Genomic DNA, 21907 nt, shown 5'->3' with positions numbered 1-21907 from the left:
GCTCTTGTTATGTGCTGTCGAGTCGTTTGCGACTCATAGCAACCCTATGACAACAATTTATCAACAATAAATTCTTAATGGTTTGTTACAATATGGCTTATTATTTATTGCGTATTTGCTGCTGTGATATAAGCTTTTTTACTCTATAGCATTAAAATTCATTACTCTGTTTTGTACTTGGAAGAGATCTTTTATCCATGAATTATTTTCTAACGTCATGCATTTGTCATTTGGAAAATAAAATTTCACTGAGTTATACTGATCTTCCAAATGTTGACACTTTTCATTATACTATGTCAAAAATTTATATGTATTATTATCACCACTAGTCTCATCACAACTGTCTTAAATATTGGTTAGCTGTCAAGTTCAAGGTGATAGACGTAAGTTTTCAAGAGTGTAATTTCTTTTAAAACTCAAATTTTATCATTGAAAACAAATACTGTGTTGCTTTCCTTTTTGTAGCAGTCTTACTTCATATATTTTTGAGGAAAATCTCTATTTGGATAACCATAGCTTATCCTTTTTGGATATATCATATGTTCTAATGAGAAAAAGTGATCCTGTGAAAACATTGGCTATTTCAGATCACAACTCAAATTATTCCACACTATTTTTCCTCAACAAAAACTTCTATACTCTTTTAAGCTACAGAATATTATATGAATGTCATTTATTGCATCGTTAAAAATATTAAATACATGTACTCAAAGACCAACCTTTAAATAATATTTTACTCCAGAAGAACATGATAACTATGGCACAAAGTGATGCCATAGCCTTGAATTGAGTTTGTGTTGATAGATTTACCCACCATTAAGAACACATCATCACTTCAAATATCAACACTGTAAAACCGAAAATAGCATTGTAAAATTGTTATGGACGTAGTTTTTCCTCATCATCCTTTGAAGGGAGTTGAGCACCCCCAAAAGTTAATGAAGCACACTATGAGAACTGCTGTCTCACATACTTTTAAATTGTTTTATCCTGTCAAATATCTCTAAGCCAATTTGAAAACTTCCTTTGTTTGGATAAGTCTAATTATGATCTTTAGGCTATTTTCAGTAATATGCAAATTGCAGTCATACTGCCTTTCAGATTTTTGTGGGTTTGGGCTTTTTAAAGATTTTTTTAAGCTTGTGTATCTATTCCTTTTCCCTTTTTTATTACTTTATTTTTTAATTTATAGTTTACTGCAGAAAACTTGGATTTCCCTTCATTCATTGTTGCACATTTTCCTCCCTACCCACTGCCCCAATTCATTTTCTCTTTAAAAAGATTCTTTCATCGTGGCTTAATTTCCTCCCTCCACACAGCCCCTAGGCCACTCTCTATGCACTTCTTATTCTAGACTATTGTCATGCAAATTATACCTAGTCATATATTTCTTTAGAAATTTCTTTCCCTTATCTATTTCAATACACTATTCATTATTTATCCCTTCTTTTCTTTGTTTTTCCCATCCCCTATGCCAGTTCTGCTTTATAACTGAAATTATTGATCTTCTAAAAATCAAATCTATATGATTATCAATAAACTTCTCCAACATGGCAAATAGGAAAGCCACAGACTGGGAAAAAAATATTTGGTACTGCCATGTCTGATAAGGGACTTATAGCTAGAATTTATAGAATACTCCAGCACCTCAACAAGATAAAGGTAAACAACTCAATCGCAAAATGAGCCCGGTATATGAAGAGACACTTCACCAAAGAAAATACTCAGATGGTGAACAAACACATAAAGAAATGTTCTAAATCCCTAACTCTAAGAGAGGTGCAAGTCAAAACAACTATGAAACATAATCTCATCCCAGTAACAATAGCAAAGTTCAACATAGCAACAAACAACAAATGCTGATGAAGTTGTGTAGAAAGCGGAACCCTTATTCACTGTTGGTGGGAGTGTTAAATGGTGCAACCACTCTTGAAGGTAGTATGGTGCTTTCTCAAAAAGTTGGAAATATAAATGCCATTTGACTCATCAATTACACTACTGCGAACATAATATAAAGAAATCAGAACTGCTACCCAAGCAGATATATGCACATCCACATTTATTGCTGTGCTATTCACAATAGCACAGAGAAGGAAGCAACCCATGTGCCCATCAACAAATGAATGGATGGAGAAATTGTGGTATATTCACACAATGGAATGCTATGCAGCACTGAAAAACAAGGAACTCATAAAATATTATACAAAATGGGTGACCCGAGAGGACATTGTGCTGAGTGAAATATCTCAGTCATAAAAGGACAAATAATGCATATTGCCTTTCACTGTTCAATTATATTTAAGTTCTAATTCTGAGTTCAGTTCAAAGATACCTGTTTTGTTAATAGCTTTGAATAGGCTATTATAAGAACACTTACATCATAAAATTGTGAAACACTAAAAATCATAGTATTTCCTCCTCATAGAATTATCTGGAAAACATTTACCTGTTCAACATTAGATGCATCTCTTGCCTCAAAGCCACTGATATATTAATCTAGTTTCAGAGGGAGGGAGCTCTGGAAATACGCTGATCTCAAATGCACGCGGTTTGAGGCCTCCAGCAGCCCTGAGGGAGAAAGAAGGGCAATCTCCTCCTGTGTAATTAACTGCCTCTGAAAACCCACTGGAAGGTCAGCTATGAGTCGGTTCCAGCTCTACCTTACACAACAACAAAAATCTCAGAGGACTCCTTCAATAGAATGTATAAAGATAGACATTAGCAAGTTAACATGGTCTAGTATACACCAACTTGAATCAGACAATCATATGACTTACAATGTGGGAAATAAAAAATGAAAAAAATGTTGTTGAGTTCATAGTAAAAAATAAATAATGTCAGGATATATCCTGAAGTACAGTGCTGTGAATGATAGGAGACTAGCTATATACATCTAAGGATGACATGTTAATACAATTGTTATTCAAATATACCTACCAATAGCTCACACCAAAGATGAGGAAATTGAGGAATTCTACCAACTTTTACAGTCTGAAATTGGAGAAAAATATGTAGTCAAGATGCATTAATAATAATTGGTGATTAGAATGTAAAAGTTGGAAACAAGTAGAAGGATTAGAATTTGGAAATTATGGACCTGGGGAAGGAAATGGGGGTGGAGATCAAATAACTGAACTTTGTACATTCAATTATTTTATTCATACAAATATTTTGTTTAAGAAACACAGAGAGTGACTATGCATGTAGACTTAACCTGACAGACTGTGCAGGTTAACTACAGATTAACTTAATTCTATTTGTGTTTTATTGACTATTCAAAGGCAATTGACTGTGTGGACCATACCAAACTATGGATAACACTGAGACGAATGGAAATTCCAGAACACATAAATGCACAAAATTCTATACCTAGACCAAGAAGCAGAGTTTGAACATAGCAAGGGAACAAATGACGGTGTAAAATCAGAAAAGGTTTGCATCAGGGTTGTTTCCTTTATCCATAGCTATTCAATCTGTATGCTGAACAAAGGAGCTCTGATGGCTAATTGGTAAGAAATTGTGCTATCAATGCAAAAATATGCAATTCAAATCTACCGACTGCTATGGGTTGATGCTGACTCAATGGAACACAACAACTCCAAAATGCTGAACAAAGCATTATAAAAACTAGACTAGAAGAGTATAATCTCATCAACAACTTGCAATGTGCAATAGACACTGCCTTGCTTATTGAACATGAAGATTGAGGTACTTGCTGCAAAGGATAAGGAACAGACTTCAATATGGATTACGTTTCAACATCAAGAAAACAGCACTTCTTATACCTGGGCCAACGTACAATCTCATAATACATGGAGAAAATATTGAAATCATCAATGAGTTAAACTTATTTTTATCTATGATCAACACCTTTGGTACAATAAAAGTTCTTCACCTTTGACAGTACTAGGTCCTTCTTCATACTCTGCTTTACTCTGGAAATGCCATCAAAAATTATAATATCATGAGTGACACCTTTGAAATTTAAAATATCAGTGGTATAGCTTCTAGTATTACAGTAACACACAATGGACAAAGTAGAAGACCAATAATACCTTGTTCACATGATTAATGCCTTAAAACCAATTGTCTTCTACTTGATTCTAGTTCATATAGACTCAAACTGCCTACTCTGTTCATTTCCAAGCAAATTAATTATTATTTCTATTATTCTAAGACTATCAGCTAGTATCTCAAATCCAAAATATAAAACAAACTCATTGCGTTCCTGTTGATTCTAGCTCTTGGTGATTCTACAGAACAATGTAGAATTGCCCCATTGGGCATTTAACATGATTTTCTTTACAGAGGCAGCCAGTCATATTTTTTCTTCCGTGGAGTTGGGTTTGAAATACTGACCTTTCAATTAGCAGCTGAATAATTAACCATTGTACCACTAGGGTTCCACAGCTAATGCCTAGTCATTCTTGACAATATTGTTTTATACTATGAGAAACATCTATTTATTTCCTTATGATTAATTATATGCACACATCTTGTCTATCTGTGCTTCACTGACTATGCAAATGCTCTTGACTGTGTGGATCACAACAAGCTGTGGCTGACTCTGAGAAGAATGGGAATCCCAGAACACTTGATCGTGCTAATGTGAAACCTATACTTGGACCAAGAGGCAGTCGTCAGAACAGAGCAGGGAGACACTGGATGGTTCAAAATCAAGAAAGGGGTCCATCAGGGATGTATTTTGTCTCCATACTTTTCAATCTGTATGCAGAACAGATCATCTGAGACACTGGGCTGTATGAGGAGGAACGTGGCATCAGGATTGATGGAAGAATCGTCAACAACCTGCGTTATGCAGATGACACAACCCTGCTCGCTGAAACTGAGGAGGACCTGAAGCTCTTGCTGCAGAGGTCAAGGACTGCAGTCTTCAATATGGATTTAAGCTCAATATCAAGAAAACAAAGATTCTCACCACTGGGCCAATTGGCAGCATCAGTGTGGATGGTGAAGAGATTGAGATAGTTAACAGTTTTAGTTTGCTTGGCTCCACAGTCAGCACTCTTGGTAACAGCAGCCAGGAAATCAGGAGACAAATTGCATTGGAAAAGTCAGCTGTGAGGGACCTCTCAAGAGTACTGAAGTGCAATGACGTCAGGCTGGAGAGTAAGGTGCTCCTGATCCAGGCTATAATCTGCAATTACATGCTACGCATCAGAGAGTTGGACAGTGAATAGGGATGATAGAAAGAGAATTGATGCCTTTGAGTTGTGGTGCTAGAGAATAGTGTTGAACATACCATGGACTGCTAGGAGAACAAACAGGTTTGGCCTGGAGAGGGTGAAGCCAGAATGTTCCCTGGAGTCAAGGATTTTGAAGCTTTGCCTAACATACTTTGGGCATGTTGCAAGGAGGGACTAGTCCTTGGAGAGGGACATCATGTTTGGGAGAGTGGAGGGATGACGCAGGAGAGGAAGACCTTCGATGAGATGGATTGACTCTGTGAGTGGAGTGGCGGGAATGAATGTGTTTGAGACCACGAGGTTGGCACAGGATAGAACGGCATTTAGGGCTCTTGTACATAGGGTCGCTATGAGTTGCAAACGACTCGATGGCACATAACAACAACAACAACATCTTTTTACCCTGAATCCTATGTTATTTAAACCATATAAGTCTCTACATACTTAACTGTGAGATACTTGAGGAATGAGATTGAGTCTTTCCTATGTAAATGTCCAGAGTCCAGTAGAGTGTCTTTGTTCTCAACCCTGCAAATACAAGACAATAATTGAAATAGAAAAACAACCCTTGCTTATCCCGTTACCATGCTAGACATATTTTCCTGCTTTAAATTAATAATGCCTTTCCTTTAAAGTTATCCACAATATAGATAGGAGCTCTCAACATTCAATGAATTGAAACTAAGGTTTTAGGCATATTAGTTGGGCTGGATATTTTTACATATCTTTAGGATCCCTATATTAGAAATTTTTAGCGCTTTTAAGATTAATGGTTGCTTTCCTGCATTTATGTCGTGTTTGGGGAAACAGATGGAATTTTAAGTATAAGAACTATAATAAAATTTGTTACTTTTCTATGACAAAAGTATATTATATATTGTCAGAGGAATACAAATTCTAAAAAGTTGGCTTTTAAGTTGTTTCCAGGCATAAATGCTTGATTTACATATTAAGGTTAAAAAATTATTTGAGCTATTGCAACTGTAAACTACATATTCATTTGTTTGATAATTCATTTTATTAGCCATTTCTGTGAATGTGTGGGAAAGCACATTAATTCAGCCAGAGGAGGAATTCTTCTTTATTAGACACATGTTTCTAAAGAGGAGAGATTATTTACCTTTCAGTGAGAACAACCGCAGCATCCACTCTAAAGCAAATTATGTTCCCAAGGCAAAGATATTAAAGTGATATTAATAGACATTCTATTTCTGAGCAAATTATTCTGTTGGTTCAGTTATTGCTAAAACCTTAAAAAGATTGCAGAATCAATGATCTAAAAGATTTCTTATCCTGCAATATTTATAGTTTGACTTTTTAGTGCTTCAGAAAATACTTATTTTTCTTCCTTATAGAAGCTCTGCTTAGAGGAAAAGTCTCTGTCTTGATAAAAACAAAGAGAATATAGTATGTATAGGTGATAAAATGTATCTAAACATTAAAAAACACAAGAGGCCCAAATTTTCAGAGAAGACAAATATATAAGTATTGAAATAATATTTTAAAAATAACCTGTTTCATGACTTAACATCAATTTCAAGTCTCCTTTTTCTAAAGGTTTTGAATAGTAAACAGTGATACTATGTGAACTGTTAAAACAAAAACAAAATGAACAGACTACTTTTGTTCCTGTTACTTCAGTTGCTAAGTGATATTGAAGTTATAAGCATAGAGTTCAGTATAAGCATAGAGTTTATTGAACTTCTAAAGCTGTTGTTTTCAAGTTTCACTGACTTGACTCTGACTCTTAGTGATCCTATGTATAGCAGATAGAAGAAATCTTGTCCTATCTTGTGTCAACCTCAAAATAACATTTGTATTTCAACTAATTGTTTTAGTCATCATATCAGTCCATCTCACTGAAAGTCTTCTGTTACTTTGCTGATCCTCTTTTTCTGAACATGATGATCTTTTTCAATAACTTGTCCTTCCTGATAATAAGGATGTGAGATGACGTCTAACAATATTCATCTCCAAGGTGTACCTTGCCTGCATTTTTTCCAAGACAAATCTGTGATTTTTGCCATCTATTTAAGAGTGTTCACTAATACAAGAGTTCAGGTTTTTCATCCATAGGGTCTCTGTGAGTCATTTACAATGACACATAATAACAGCAAAAACATAGAGGGAGCTAAATTGGCCCAGTGGACAGAAAGTGATTCTACCAAGCCAAAGGTGGGTGACTAATCTGCGGGCCTCAGGCCTGCTTTTAATTGTTTTTGGTCAAACATTTTTCTAGGTCGTATAGCCCTGGTCTGTACACTGGCTGTACAGAGGTAACTCATGGTTGCTGTGAAGCTGAACACTGTGACACCAATATGTCAGATGCAATAATGATTACCCAGGATGGACAGATTTTGGTGAAGCTACTTGATTAGAACAAGCTTGGACACAGGAGTGACATCCACTTGCAAAATAATTTCCTGGCTGCTGGTACCAAGAGTGTTGATTGCGGAGCCAAGCAAATTAAAGCTGTTAATAATCTCAATCTCTTCATCTATCATGATGGTGCCAATCAGCCCTGTGGAGAGAATCTTTGTTTACTTGATGTTGAACTTCAATCCATATTGAAAGCTGTAGTCCTTGACCTTCTGCAGCAAGCACTTCAGGTCCTCCTCAGTTTCAGCAAGCAAGATTGTGTTATCTGTATAACACAGATTGTTGATGAGTCTACCTCTAATCGTGATGCCTCATTTCTCCTCACATAATTCAGCCTCCTGTATAATCTGTTCTGCATATAGATTGGAAATAGAGATAGGACACATTCCTGGCATACACCCTTCCCAGTTTTGTATCATGTACTGTTTCCTCGCACTGTTCTGATGACTACCTCCTGGTCCAAGTATAGTTTTCACAGAAGCGTGATAGAGTGTTCTGGGATTCCCATTCATTTTATATCAGCCACAAGTTGTGATCCACACAGTCAAATGCCACTAATCAAAGTATTCATTAAGAAACTTAATTTAATGCAATCCATACAGAATTCTATAATTCTTTATCTGCTTCAGCCATCATTCAAAGTGGATCAATGATCTAGGAGTAAAATCAAAGACTATAAACAGAGAAAAGATTGTAAGAACTCTGGAAGCCCTAATCCACAATATGAACAGTCTTCCAAGTATTTTGAAAAATATACAAACAGGAGATAATAAAAGAGATGAGTAGGGTCTTCTAAGAATCAAATCCTGTGCACATCAAAAATGTCTCCAACATGGAAAAAAGGAAAGGCAGAGACTGAGAAAAAAATATTTGGTAATGACATACCTGATAAGGGACACATATCTAAAAAATTTATAGCACCTCAACAAGATTGCAAAATAGACACAGGATATGAGTAGATACTTCACCAAAAAGGAGGTTTATATGGCAAACAAACACATGAAGAAATGTTCAAAATTCCTACCTCTCAGAGAGATGCTAATCAAAACAACTGTGAGATATTGTCTCACACCAGTAATAATTGCAAACTTGAACTGAACAGCAAATAACAAATGCTGGTGAAATTATGGAGAATTTAGAACCCTTATTCACAGCTGGTTGGATTGTGAAATGGTGTAACCATTCTGAAAGACAGTATGGCACTTTCTCAAAATGTTGGAAATAGAAATAAAATTTGACCCAGCAATTCCTCTATTGCAAATATATTCTAAAGAAACCAGAGTTGTCATATAAACAGTTTTATGCATGCCCATGTTTATTGCTGCTTTATTCACAATAGCAAAGACATGGAAGCAATTTAAGTGCCCATCAACAAATGAATGGATTTTAAAATAAACAAACAAACACACACACACCCTAAACAATTAAGGTATTTACACAATGGAATACTATGCAACACTGAAAAACAAGGAATTAAAAAACTATTACACAGTATGTATTGACCCTGAAGGGCATTAAGCTGAGTGAAATATCTCAGTTACAAAAGGACAGATACTATATAACATCACTGTTATAAAATAGGACTGACATGGAGTTTGGAAGGAAACTAAGAAAGAGTGGATAAATAAAGATCACTGCATTGGAACAGATGAAGGAAAGTACTATATAAAAGGCATATATGATTAGGCATAATTTGTATGCCAATAGTCCAGAATAAGAGGTACATAGAATAGTGGACTAGGATGGGGGGGAGCGGAGAAAAGGATGCAACAATGAATATTTTTTTAAAGTGAACTGGGGTGGGTAGGAAGAAAAATTTGCAACAATGAATGAATGAAAATTTATCTTTTCTATAACTTTTATTAAAATCACAATTTAAAAAATAAAGGAAAGCAGAGAGCTTATAATATTTATAACAATAACTATTAATTAAGAAGCAATAATCATTAAAATTATTGCTTTTATTAGAGTAAGAAAGTATATGATTTTTACAAAGTAAAAAAAAAAAAAATTTTAAAGTCCCAAAGATTGTGAAAATATTTCTATATATTTATTGTATTTGATTGTTGAAATGTTGTTGCAAAAATTGCAGGGTAAGGAAAGTTTTTATTAATATTATTTTGTCAATGAAATAAAATTGGTAAGAGTTTTCAAAAAATATAAAAACTGTCCTTCTCACTTTCAGCAAGCAAGATTGTGTCATCTACATTATACAAGTGGTCTATGAGCCTTTTTCTAATCCTGATGCCACATTCTTCTTCATATAGTTCAATTTCATGAATTATTTGATCATCACACAGAATGATTAGATATGGAGAAATAATGTATTCCTGACACACAACCTTTCTGGTTTAAAACTGTGTAGTGTTCCCTTGCTCTGTCCAGATAGCAGCTTCTTGATCTAGGTTTAGATTTCTCATGAGCACAATTTAGTGTTCTGGAATTCACATTTTTCTCAGTATTAGCCATAATCAAGTTTGGCAGTCAACATCATGATAGGTGGAGAAAGAACAGACGCTGGCAATGATTTCATCTTTCTTGAATCAACAGTCAACACCCTTGGTAATAGCAGACAGGAAATCAAGAAATATATTGCACTGGGCAAGCTTGTTGTCAATGACATCTCCAAAACATTGAAGAGCAATGATATCAATCTGAAGATTAAAGTGCACCAGATTCAGGCATCTTCTCAGTCATCTGCTACATATGAGAGAGCTGAACAATGAATAAGGTTGACAGAGAAAGAATGTATGCCTTTGAGTTATATTTCTGCAGAAGAGTCTTGAATATCCAAAAACAGCAACAACAACAGCAACAACAAAACCCCAAACAAACCCAAACCAAACAAACAAATATGTCTTGGAGGAATTGCAGTCATAGTGTTAGGTAGAGGCAAAGAAGGAAAAGCTTTATCTCTAATACTTTGGACATATGCAAGTCTATTGCTTAAAAAGGGACATCATCATACATCCCTTTTAAATAGTTCTCTTCTTCATCTGTTTCAATGACATATACATTATTTATCCCCTCATGACAGGAGTCCAGAGTGAAGGCAGCATAGTGAAGTAGACTTGAGGGGAGGGATTGTATAACAATGGAATAATTTTTCTTTTACTTTTCAAAGAGAAGAGCAAATTTGGGGAGAAGTGGGCAGGGAGAAAAGCGTAACAGAGAAGGAAAGGAAATTCAAAGTGTCCATAAACTTTCATTAAAATTAATTTTTTTAAAGGGACATAATGCTTGAAAAGATGAAGGGCCAGCAAAGGATAGGAAAATGTTGAACAAGGTGGACTGACATAGTAACCACAGCAATGGACTCAAGTTTGTGAGGATGAGAACTACCCAGGATAGGGCAAGCTTCAACTCAGTTTTTCATAGAGTCACTGTGAGTCATATATTACCCAATGACTACAAACAACAATAGCAACAATTTTAAAGGGTAAAGACCTATTTGTTGTGGCTTTTATTTTCATTGGTATTATCATTACTTTAATTATAATGCTCTTATCATTGTTGTTGTTATTGTTGTATACCATTTAGTCAGAACAGAACCATAGCTGACCCTCCAGTGGATTTTCAGAGGCAGTTACTCGCACAAGAGGAAATTGCCCATCTTTCTGTGGAAGAGCTGGTGGCCTCAAACTGCGTGCCTTCAGGATTGCAGCACAGTTCCTTGTCAGCAGGCCACTAGTACTTAAATATATTATGTACTCAATACCAGTGGAGCTCTGGTGGCTTAGTGGGTAAGGAGTTATGCTGTTAACCCAAAGGCATGTGATTGAAATCCTCCGCTATCCCATCAGAGGAAGATAAATAGTCACCTCCTGTGTGATTTACAGCCATCTCCAATGTGCTTTACTGCTTGTAAAAGCCTGCTGGAGGGTCAGATATGAGTCAGTTTCGTTGTGATAGTACATGGCAACAGCAACAACCACCTAAAAAACTCTCAAATTTGTATCTGTTGAGTCAAAATCGACTCATGACTGACCTCCCATTGGGTTTCTGAGGATCTAAGTCACACAGGATGAAATTGCCCATCATTCTCCTGCAGAACCACTGGTGGATTTGAACCACCGGAGAAGTATGACCTAAGGGTTAGCAGCACAGCTCCCTATGGATTATGCCACTTGAACCCCATGTATTATGTTCGCAAGATCAAAATGCTGCATCTAATATGATAAATTATCATTAATTTGTGTCTATTGTCTCTAATTTATCTTGAAGACTGGACTATGATTTGTAATGTCAAGTAATGTGACATGTAATGATCACATAACTTTTTGTAATAGATGTCATAAGAAGGGCTTAGATGTGGTTAAATGGTAGACTCACTTCACTATTCTAACTGCTAGATATTTCATCTGGGTATTGGGGTGGTTGTTGTTATTAGGTGCCAACAACTCCCCAGCTCAAAGGCATCCAGTCTTCTGTCAACTTTATTCATTATCCAGCTTGTTGATGAGGGAGAGAATAGTTTAAAAGTAATATATATTAGGGCATTATGATTATCACAAGAGTCCAAAATGAGGGTTGCAGAGTAGAGTATACTCAGGGTGGGGGTGGGGGTGGAAGTGTGCGGGGGGGATTGTGTACCAATGAAGGATTTTTTTTCTTTTGCTTTCCAAGGAGAGGAGCGAACTCGGGGTGGGGAGGGGTGGGCAGGAGAAAAGTGCAGCAATGAATGAATAGAAGTCCAAAATCTCTGTAGATGTTCGTTGAAATTAATTTTAAAAAAAAAAGAACTGTAAGAAAAGTACAATGAAAATCTGTGTGTTTTATACATAGAAAAAAAAAAGATACATAGTAAATGGTTAGAAAGACTATGGCCTGATTAAGGTGCACCTTAGTCCTCAAATTGATGTCATTGCTCCTCAATAATTTGGAGAGGTTCCTGACTGCAGACTTTCCCAGTGCAGTATGTCTCCTAATTTCCTGAGTGCTGGTACTAAGGTTGTTGATTTTAGATCCAAGGAAATTGAAGTTGTTGGCAATTTCAATCTTTTCTCCATTTATTATTATGTTGCTTATCGGTCCACTGGTAAGAAGTTTTGTTTATTGGGGTAAGGACAGACAATTTTGGATGAAATTAGGAATTTCAAGTATTTGTAATACTTAGATGGGGGGGGGGGAAGAATCTGTCGCCTTTGATTAAATAAGGTTTAGCATAACCTGGGCCATAGATTTAGGGGGCATGACTGTTAACATGTAAGCTTATTAATTAAGATGTTACCTTTTGGTTTAATGTGAAAAATCTAGAGAAAATGAGACTGTGTCCTTCTTACTGCATAGAATTGTGATAATGCTTTGGTGACTTCATGCCCTGACTAATTTATCATCTAATGACTCACTTTTGTCACTAGTAAAATTTTGACATTTACTTGAGGTTAGCAAATATCCCTCGTAAGAACCTCTTCTGTAAACACAAAAGCGTGCAGTTAGAATCCACCATCTATCTGTTCCTTGGAAGAATGATGGGCAATCTCCTCTGTGTGATTGTTTTTTGCCTCTGAAAACCCGCTGTTTGGTCAGCTATGGGTGAATTCTGACTCAATGGTCCTCAACAACAACAATTGTGATTATATGTGCAGAGCTGTCATTTCCAGTAATCTCTTAATAGTTATTTAATGGATTCTCCTTTTCTTGTTTCAGTATGACATCCTCTGATGTTGATCTTTTTAATCTGTGACAAAACTTCAGATTAAATAGAAAAGATATAAATATATAAATTTTATAACTTGGAAAAAAATCAATAATGTATTGACACATCCAAAAGGACAAGTGAATAAAGTATGACATTTCTGGAGAAAAGATATATACAGATGCAAGACATTATTATTGTATTTACTTAAAGGATAACTACTGAAAAGCATGGAGCAAAAAGTTAATAAAAATTTATAATGAATATCTTAACTTTTATAAGGATTCTCAGATATATTAACCAGAAGGACATAAATAGCTTTGAAGGTGAAGAAAAAAATGTACAAATACAACACACACATACATATATGCTGGAATCTACTGATAGCTGACCCTCTAGTAGGCTTTCAGAGGCTTGAAAAGGCACAATTTTAATACTTTGCATTATTATTTAGCAGTTCCTTTATCTTAATATAACATAATCTTAAAAATGTAAAACCAGAAATGTCATAATATGAAATTTTTCTTAGAAATTTTATTAAGATTCAGTATTATATCTTTCTTTTGAATAAATCATAAAATATTTATGGATGGAAGAACATATATGATGACATTTTAATGTGTACTTGGAAATTGTAAGTTTTTATAAAACCCTTAAAGGACATTAATTTTGTGATAGTGAGAATATTGAACATGTCAATTTAAACCTCTTTGCTATGTCTCTTCCCTTGGTGTTTCTTCAGTGCTGGATTGACACTCATTTATAATACTTATCTTTTAGGGAAGCTTAGCATAAAAACAATTAGAGAGTTGTTGTTGTTAGGTGCTATCTATTTGAGTACAATTCAAAGTGACCACATGAACAAAAGACCTGAACCTTGTTGTATTCCACGCAATCTTGACGCTTCCTGACACATAAGAACCCACTGCAGCCATCACCATGTCAATCCACCTGGTCAAGGGTTTTCTTCTCCGTTGACCCTCCACCCTTCCTGGCACAATGTCCCTCTCCAAGGAATAGCTCCTTCTAGCAACATGATGAAAGTTTATAAGGTGAAGACTTATCATTCTTACCTACAAAGAGCACTCTGGCTGTACTCTTTCCAAGACAATTGTTCTCTTGGCCGTCCATGAGATGTTTGACAGTAATTATGTACTAAAAGGCAATGGTGATAACAAGATTTCTTTTTAACTTCCCCCTGTCCCCATATACTTTACTTCTGTTATTTTTTCTTTCTGATTTGTTCATTTTCTCACTAGCCTTCTATCATTTTACTTTCAAATAATTCTCTGGGCTTAATAGATTATGTTGTTGTTGTGGTGGAACAGTTAGTGGTCTCAAGCCATGAGCCTTCAAGATTGCAGTGCAGCTTCATGTTACTAGGCTGTCATGATTTTCAGTAGTTTAGAAGTTATAATATAGTCTGGCAGTTATGCAATGATATAGTTATCCCTCATTTTGTGAGTGATGTAAACTCATCTATAATAAGATCTTATGTAATTATCTTCATGATGAGATTGTCTATGAGCAACCATGCTAAGTAAGAGAGTTCCCTCCAGGGTGTATCTGTATCCAATATATGTGAAGATTCTAGGAAAGTCCCTGACTTTTTCCTTTTTCTTTCAGTAAAAACCAGCTGAGGGTCAGCTATGTGTCTGTCTCTACAAAAAAGTAATAAAGAACAACTAACCATATAGATAATGTGGGAGTCCTGCACCTACTTAACCTGGGATTTTTCAATATTCACAGCCCGTAAAATACCAGTCATTATGAATCAATAGTCTTGGATCCATTCGTCCTCGCAGTTACATTGGTCAAAAGAAGCCTCCCACTTGATGTCTAACCTATGCATCAGGACTTTCCAGTCTCTACAGCCATGTGTTTGTGTGTGTGTATTTTGCTAGCTTTTCTTGTCTAGGAACCTTGCATAGAACAGACCTCAATGAATGTTTGTTTAATGAATGATAAATGCAAGAATGCTACAAATTATTACTCTATTCAAACATTTTAAAAATACAGTTCACTCATATGCTTTATAATCATGAAGTGTTCAGAAAGTATCTTTCATTTTTATTCTTTTAGAAAAACTTTTTGATGAGCACAGAGATTTAATCTTGAGAAGGTCCCATTCATCAATTTTATTCCTTCAGATTGTGCATTTATGGCTGCATTTGACAGTCTCTTTATACCATAGACTAGGCATTCTAAGATTGATCCCAGTTTTACTCTGATAAACTTTATGATTTTGGACTTTATTCCCAAGGCTCTGATCCACCTTGAGTTGATTTTTGTGTATGGTATGTGATATGGATCCTGTTTCAGATTTCTGGGTTTAATAAATAGTCCAGTTTTGCCAGCACCATTTGTTGAAGAGGTTGTCATTTCCCCATTTGATGAGTTTTATTTCTTTTTTGAATATCAGTTGACTGTAGATAGATGAATCCATTTCTAAGTTCTCAGTTCTGTTCCATTGGTGTATGTGCCTGTCATTGTACCAGTACCATGCTGTTTTGGTTACTAGCTCTGTGCAGTAGGTTTTGAAGTCAAGGAGTGTTATGCCTCCCACTTAATTTTTTTTTTTCAGAAATGCTTTGCTTATTTGGGGTCACTTTACTCCCCAAAATAAACTTGACAATTTACCTTTCTACGTCCTTGAAATATGAATTTGGTATCTGGATTGGTATTGTATATTGTATATTGTATGAAATATGTACATTGGTTTTGGTAGGATTCTAATTTTTGCAATATTGAATCTTCCTATCCATAAACAGGGAATATTTTTCCATTTATTTAGGTCTTTTATTGTGTCTCACAAAAATGTTCTATATTTTACTTTGTTTAGGTCTTTTGTGTCTCTAGTTAGGTTCACTCCCAAGTATCTCAATTTGTGGTTGGTTATTGGAAATGATAGTGCTTTCTTGGTTTCCTTCTTTGAGTTCTCTCTCTCACAGTAGAGTATTTTAATCTAGTATACTGCCACTCTACTAAATTGTTTTACTAGCTCTAACAGTTTTTTGTTGTTGCATCCTTGGGGTTTTCTGTGTAAACTACCATATAATTTGTATATATCGACAATTGAACCATCTCTTTGCTGATTGGGATGCCTTTTATTTCCTTCTATTATTGTAATCCCTAGCAAGTACTTCCAATACACTATTGAATAGAAGTTGCAACAGTGGACATCCTTGTCTCATCCCTGTTTGCAAAGAAAATGCTTTTAGTTTTCTCGATTGAGAGTGATATTGGCTCTTGGGTTTTCATATATACTTTTCACTACTCTGAAGAAATTCCCTTCTATTCCAATTTTGTTAAGCGTCTTAATGAGGAAGGAGTGTTGTGTTTAGTCAATTGACTTTTCTGTATTTATTGCTAGGATAATATAGTTCTTATTATTTTCTTTATTACAGTGGTGAATACTTTTTATTTTGTTTTAAAAAACCCCTACTTACTGGGAACAAGCGTTTAGCAATACTATCTCAAACAAAGATCTCATAATGAAAGTTTACAGAATATTCCTGGGCCTACACACACACACACACACACACACACACACACACACACACAGGTGATAATACAATTACAAAATGTCCAAGTGAAAGACTTTTCACAGAGGAGTTCATTAGGATGGCCAACAGACACATGAAGAAATGCTCAAAATCACTGACAATAAGAGAGATGAAAATCAAAACCACAGTGAGATACCATCTCACCCCAGTAGCAGAGGCAAAGTTCAGCAGGGCAGCAAGTATGAATGTTGGAAAAGATGTAGTGAGATAGGAACTCCCTCCTCTTTACTTTTTAGTTGAAATTTTAATGAAAGTTTACAGACAACTTGGGAATTAAATTCCTATGCATATCACAAAACTCCAACGGCATAAAAAGGAAAGCCACAGTTTGGGAGAAAGATTTAATAATAACATCTCAGATAAGGGCCTTATATCTAGAATTTATAGAGTACTCCAGCACCACAACAAGATAAAGCTAAACAACCCAATTGCAAAATTGCCACAGGATTTGAATAGACATTTCATCAAGGAAGACATTCAGATGGTGAACAAACACATGAAAAAATGTTAAAAATCCTTAACTCTGTGATAGGAACTCTTATACACTGTTGGTGGGATTATAAAATAGTATAACCAGTCTGGAAGGCAGTTTGGAATTTCCTCCAAAAGCTGAACATAGAAATTCCATATGACCCTGCTGTTCCACTGTTTGGAATTGAGCCTGAGAAAATGAGAACTATGGCACAAACAGAGACTAGTACACCAACGTTCATAGCAGTGCTATTCACTATAGCAAGAACATGGAAACAGCCCTAATGCCCAGTCTCAATAGAATGGATTGAGATATGATGGTACATGCACATGATGAAATACTATGCAGCACACAGGAGCAATGATTTTGTAAATTACTGTCTAACATGAGAAGAACTGGAGAGCTTTATACTAAGTAGGCTACCTCAGTCTCATAAAGACAAATACTATATAAGACCATTATTATAGAATTAGTACGAGGATCAGGGAGGCAAGGAACTTAATCATAGAGTTGAACAATTTGATGAGTGGAGGGAGGAGTGGGTAAAGGAAAAGGGAAAGATCTGATGTGAAAATTGCACACAACCTTTGTAAGTAAACCAGCGAGAGAGAGAGAGAGAAAGAAGCAGAAGCAGAAGCAGAAGCAGAAGAAGAAGAAGAAGGACAAAAAGAGAGGAGGAGAGGAGAGTATATCCAAGTAGGATGAACTTGTTGACAGTTTCAATATTCTTTTTCTATCTATTCTGATGTGGTCAGTACAGGTATTTTCCAAAAGCTCCAGAGAGAAGCCAAACGAGCTGAAACTTTTGTTGGATAAAAGTAACGGCAAAAAAAAAAAAAGCACCTTGGTAAATGAAACTCGATGAGAAATTAATTTTTTTCAGTAGACTGAAGACAAAGTGGCATTAATGAAAGCAGTGTAGGGATTATTTCGGTTGTTGTATTTCCTGATAAATATGATTGTTACCTAAATATAACTAGAAGATATTCTCTCACCCTTCTGCCTCTGTACATCTTACTTCCTCTACCTTTTTTTCTGTCCATTTTCTATTTTTCAATCTTGTTTTTTAAACATAACTCTAGCTTTACAAAAACAAGTTGGAAAAGTGGTGGTTATGGAATTTAGTAATATGTGTTGTCATTATTTTGCTATTACCATATTATGATTTCTCAAAAACAGTTCAGGAGCCATACTAAAATTTTAACCTTAAAATATGTTTCTTTTTACCACTCTTCAACTATATTTTCATGTGACAGGTAGTAGTCATATTATCTCTTAGTTTTTATTGACAAAAGCAGATAACAGGAAAAAATCTTGAAGAGCTTGTTTATATTTTAATGTTATTTTTTTAAAAAAAGAATGAAAGATGGTCTGCTAAATTATGCCAATTGAGCCACTAAAGAAAAGTAAAATTAGTAAAAAGCCATCATTGTAGCCACTAATTTTCTTTAAAATGCATTTAGCTTTTTTTTTTTTTTTTTATAAATTTACTTCTCTCATTCAGGAAATACAAACAACAATAACAATTTAAGAACCTACTTGACAGGGCTTTGAGAATACAGTAATAAAAGTAATTATTTTGTAGTCGCAGCTTCTATGTTAAGCATTGTTGTTATTGTTGTTGATGTGTGCTATCAAGTTGGAACTGATGCATAGATGACTCTCCAGTGGGTTTTCAGAGGCAGTGAGTCACATGTAAGGAGATTGTTCATCCTTTTCACGTGGAGCTGCTGGAGGATTTTGAACTTTATGCCTTCAGGGTTGTGGTGCAGCTTCTTAGCACTAGGCCACTAGATCTCCCCATGTTAAAAGCATTGTTGTTGTTGTTGTTAAGTGTTATCGAGTCATAGACGACTCATAGCGACCCCATGAAGGAAAGACCTGAGCACTGTTCATAGAGTTTCCAGAGGCGAGCCGTTTTGGAAGTGGATGCCACTCCTGCTACCAAGCTTGTTTTAATTGAGAAGCTCCACCAAACACTGTCCACCATGGGTAAACATTATCACATTTGTCACATCAGTGTCACAGTGTTTAGCATCACAGCAACCATGAGTTACCTCTGTACAACAATGCACAGACCAGTGCTATATCACTTAGAAGAGTGTTTGACAAAAAACAATTTAAACCAGGCCTGAGGGTTACAGATTAAAATCACCCACCTTGGGTTTTGTAGCATAACTTATGTTAAGCATTGTTGTTGTTGTTGTTAAGTGACAGTTGAGTCGCAGGCGACTCATAGCAACCCTATGAAGGAGAGTCCTCAACGCTTGGGTGCCTTTCATCCTCTCTCCAGGTTCATAGGGTTTCCGGAGGCAAGCTATTACGGAAGTGGATGCCACTCATCCTTCCAAGCCTGTTTTAATTGGGATCTCCACCCCATTCTGTCCGTATTGAGTAACCAACCATTAACATATTTGACACATCAGTGTCACAGTGTTCAGTCTCACAACAACCACAAGTGACCGCTATACTGCAATTTGTACACCAGGGCTATCCTGTTTGAGCTTACTTTGGCTTTATCTTTTTACCTTTGTCCTTTCTGCTCCTTGTCCTAAAGAAATCAAGCATCCAGCTTATATTAAGCATTAGAGAAGCTCTTTTATATATTTGCTTTAGAGTAGTTGTTTTGTTCTGACAGCCATTTTAAGAAACACATGCCTTTTGACAAGAAGATGTTTTACGTTTTATGTTCTAGTACAAACTGACCAGCTTGGTTTCTACTCTCCCTGCACCCAAGGGCCTGGACACCCTTGAGAAGTCAGAAATAATAACATCTCCTGAATGTGAACAAATCTCAGCTGCCAACTGTAACAAACGTTGTGTAATCTCTATGCCAAATCTCTATATGTAGATCCTAACTTTGCTTCCTCTCAGGGTTGGAAAGGTTTGAGCTGAATTTCTTAACCACACATGGTAAAGAGCTTTGTTGGTCCCTAAACTTTGCTGATGGCCTAGTGATTAGGAACTGTGCTGCAATCCCTTGGAAACACAGCTCAAGGCCACCAGCTGCACCTCGGGAGAAGGATGGCTAATCTCCTTCCAGGCATTTAGCTGCCTCTGAAAACCCACCACCGGGTCAGCTATGGGTCAGTTCTGACTTTATGGTACACAATAACAACGACAACAACAACAAACAACAAACTTTGGCTGAGTATTTAGAAACTCCAATGTTGATGACTGAAGGAATTAGCAAAAAAAATAAGGCCCTAGAAATTGAAGGAATATCAATTAATATGTTCCAACAAATAGATGTGGCTCTCGATATGCTCACCGTGCTGTGCCAGGAAATCTGGAAGACAGCTACTTTGCCAAGAGACTGAAAGATATCCATATCTGTTCCCATTCCCCAAAAAAGGTGATCTAACAGAAATAGTAACTATCAAATAATATCATTAATATCACATGCAAGCAAAATATTTAAAAGCTGATAAAATAGTATATTAATAGATAACTGTCAGAAAGCCAGGCTGAATTTAGAAAAGACGGTGGCACCAGAGATATTGCTGATGTCAGAAAAAGCAAAGAATACCTGAAGGGTGCCTGTGTTTTCTTGACTATTGAAAGACATTTGACTGCGTGAATCACAACAATTTATGGCTAACATTGAGAATAATGGGAATCCCAGAACATTCCCATGTGTTCATGAGAAACCTATACCTACACCAAGAAAGAAACTGTTAAGCAAACAAAACAAGGAAACACTACATGATTTAAAATTAAGAAAAGTGTACATTATGGTTTTCTCCTTATTTTATACCTGTTCAATCTATGTGCTGAAAAAATCCTTTGGGAAACTGGACTTTACATAAAGAAGAATGTGACAAAGTATCAGGAGAAGACTCATCAACAACCAACCTGTGTTACACAGATGACACAATCTTGCTTTCTGAAAGTAAAGAAGACATCACGCTTAAAAGGATGAATAGTCAGTAAAAGAGAGGAAGACCTTCAACAAGATGTATTGACATATTGTAACGGGATCAAGTATATCATAAATGATGATGACAATGGCAAAGAATGTCTAACAACAACCAAAACATACGCAGTTCAAATACACCATCCAATCATGAAGAGAAGGTTGAGGTGATCTATGCCTAATAATATTTACCAACTCAAAAACCCGAGATGGATTACCATTGTGGAAACCAGCACAGTAGTAGTGGGTTTGATTTCGTTTTCTTGAACTGATGGGCGTTTGTTTTTTTATTTAGTAGCTGGTCATCTCCAGCTGTTAGGTTGCCTAGTTAAGCTCTTTTTCTTTCTTCTTTGATATATTTTAAAAACAAAAGGTACTATTTAAATGAGCAAAGAGTAAAGGTAATAGCATCTGTCTATAGCACAGCAAATAGATTTTTTTTTCAGCTGGGATGTAAATAGAGATTGTCAAGCATTAACTGGTAGGCAATTAAGGGCAAAATGATGATAGGTACTGAAGGTCTCTTTACACAGTAGACTTTTCATCCTAAATTGGAAAGGCATCCTCAAAAACACATTCCTACTCTATCCAAGCAAAATAACAGTGTAATACTCAGTAATGTTCATGTTGTTGCTGTTATGTGCCGTCGAGTCGTTTCCGACTCATAGCGACCCTATGCACAACAGCCCTAAACCCTGCTCTATCCTGCGCCAACCTCACCGCCTCTGA

The sequence above is a fragment of the Elephantulus edwardii genome, unplaced genomic scaffold, assembly GCF_000299155.1.
Source record: "Elephantulus edwardii isolate Elephantulus edwardi_28Jun2011 unplaced genomic scaffold, EleEdw1.0 scaffold00025, whole genome shotgun sequence".
Classification (NCBI taxonomy): Eukaryota; Metazoa; Chordata; class Mammalia; order Macroscelidea; family Macroscelididae; genus Elephantulus; species Elephantulus edwardii.
Note: the sequence above shows the minus strand (reverse complement) of the source record.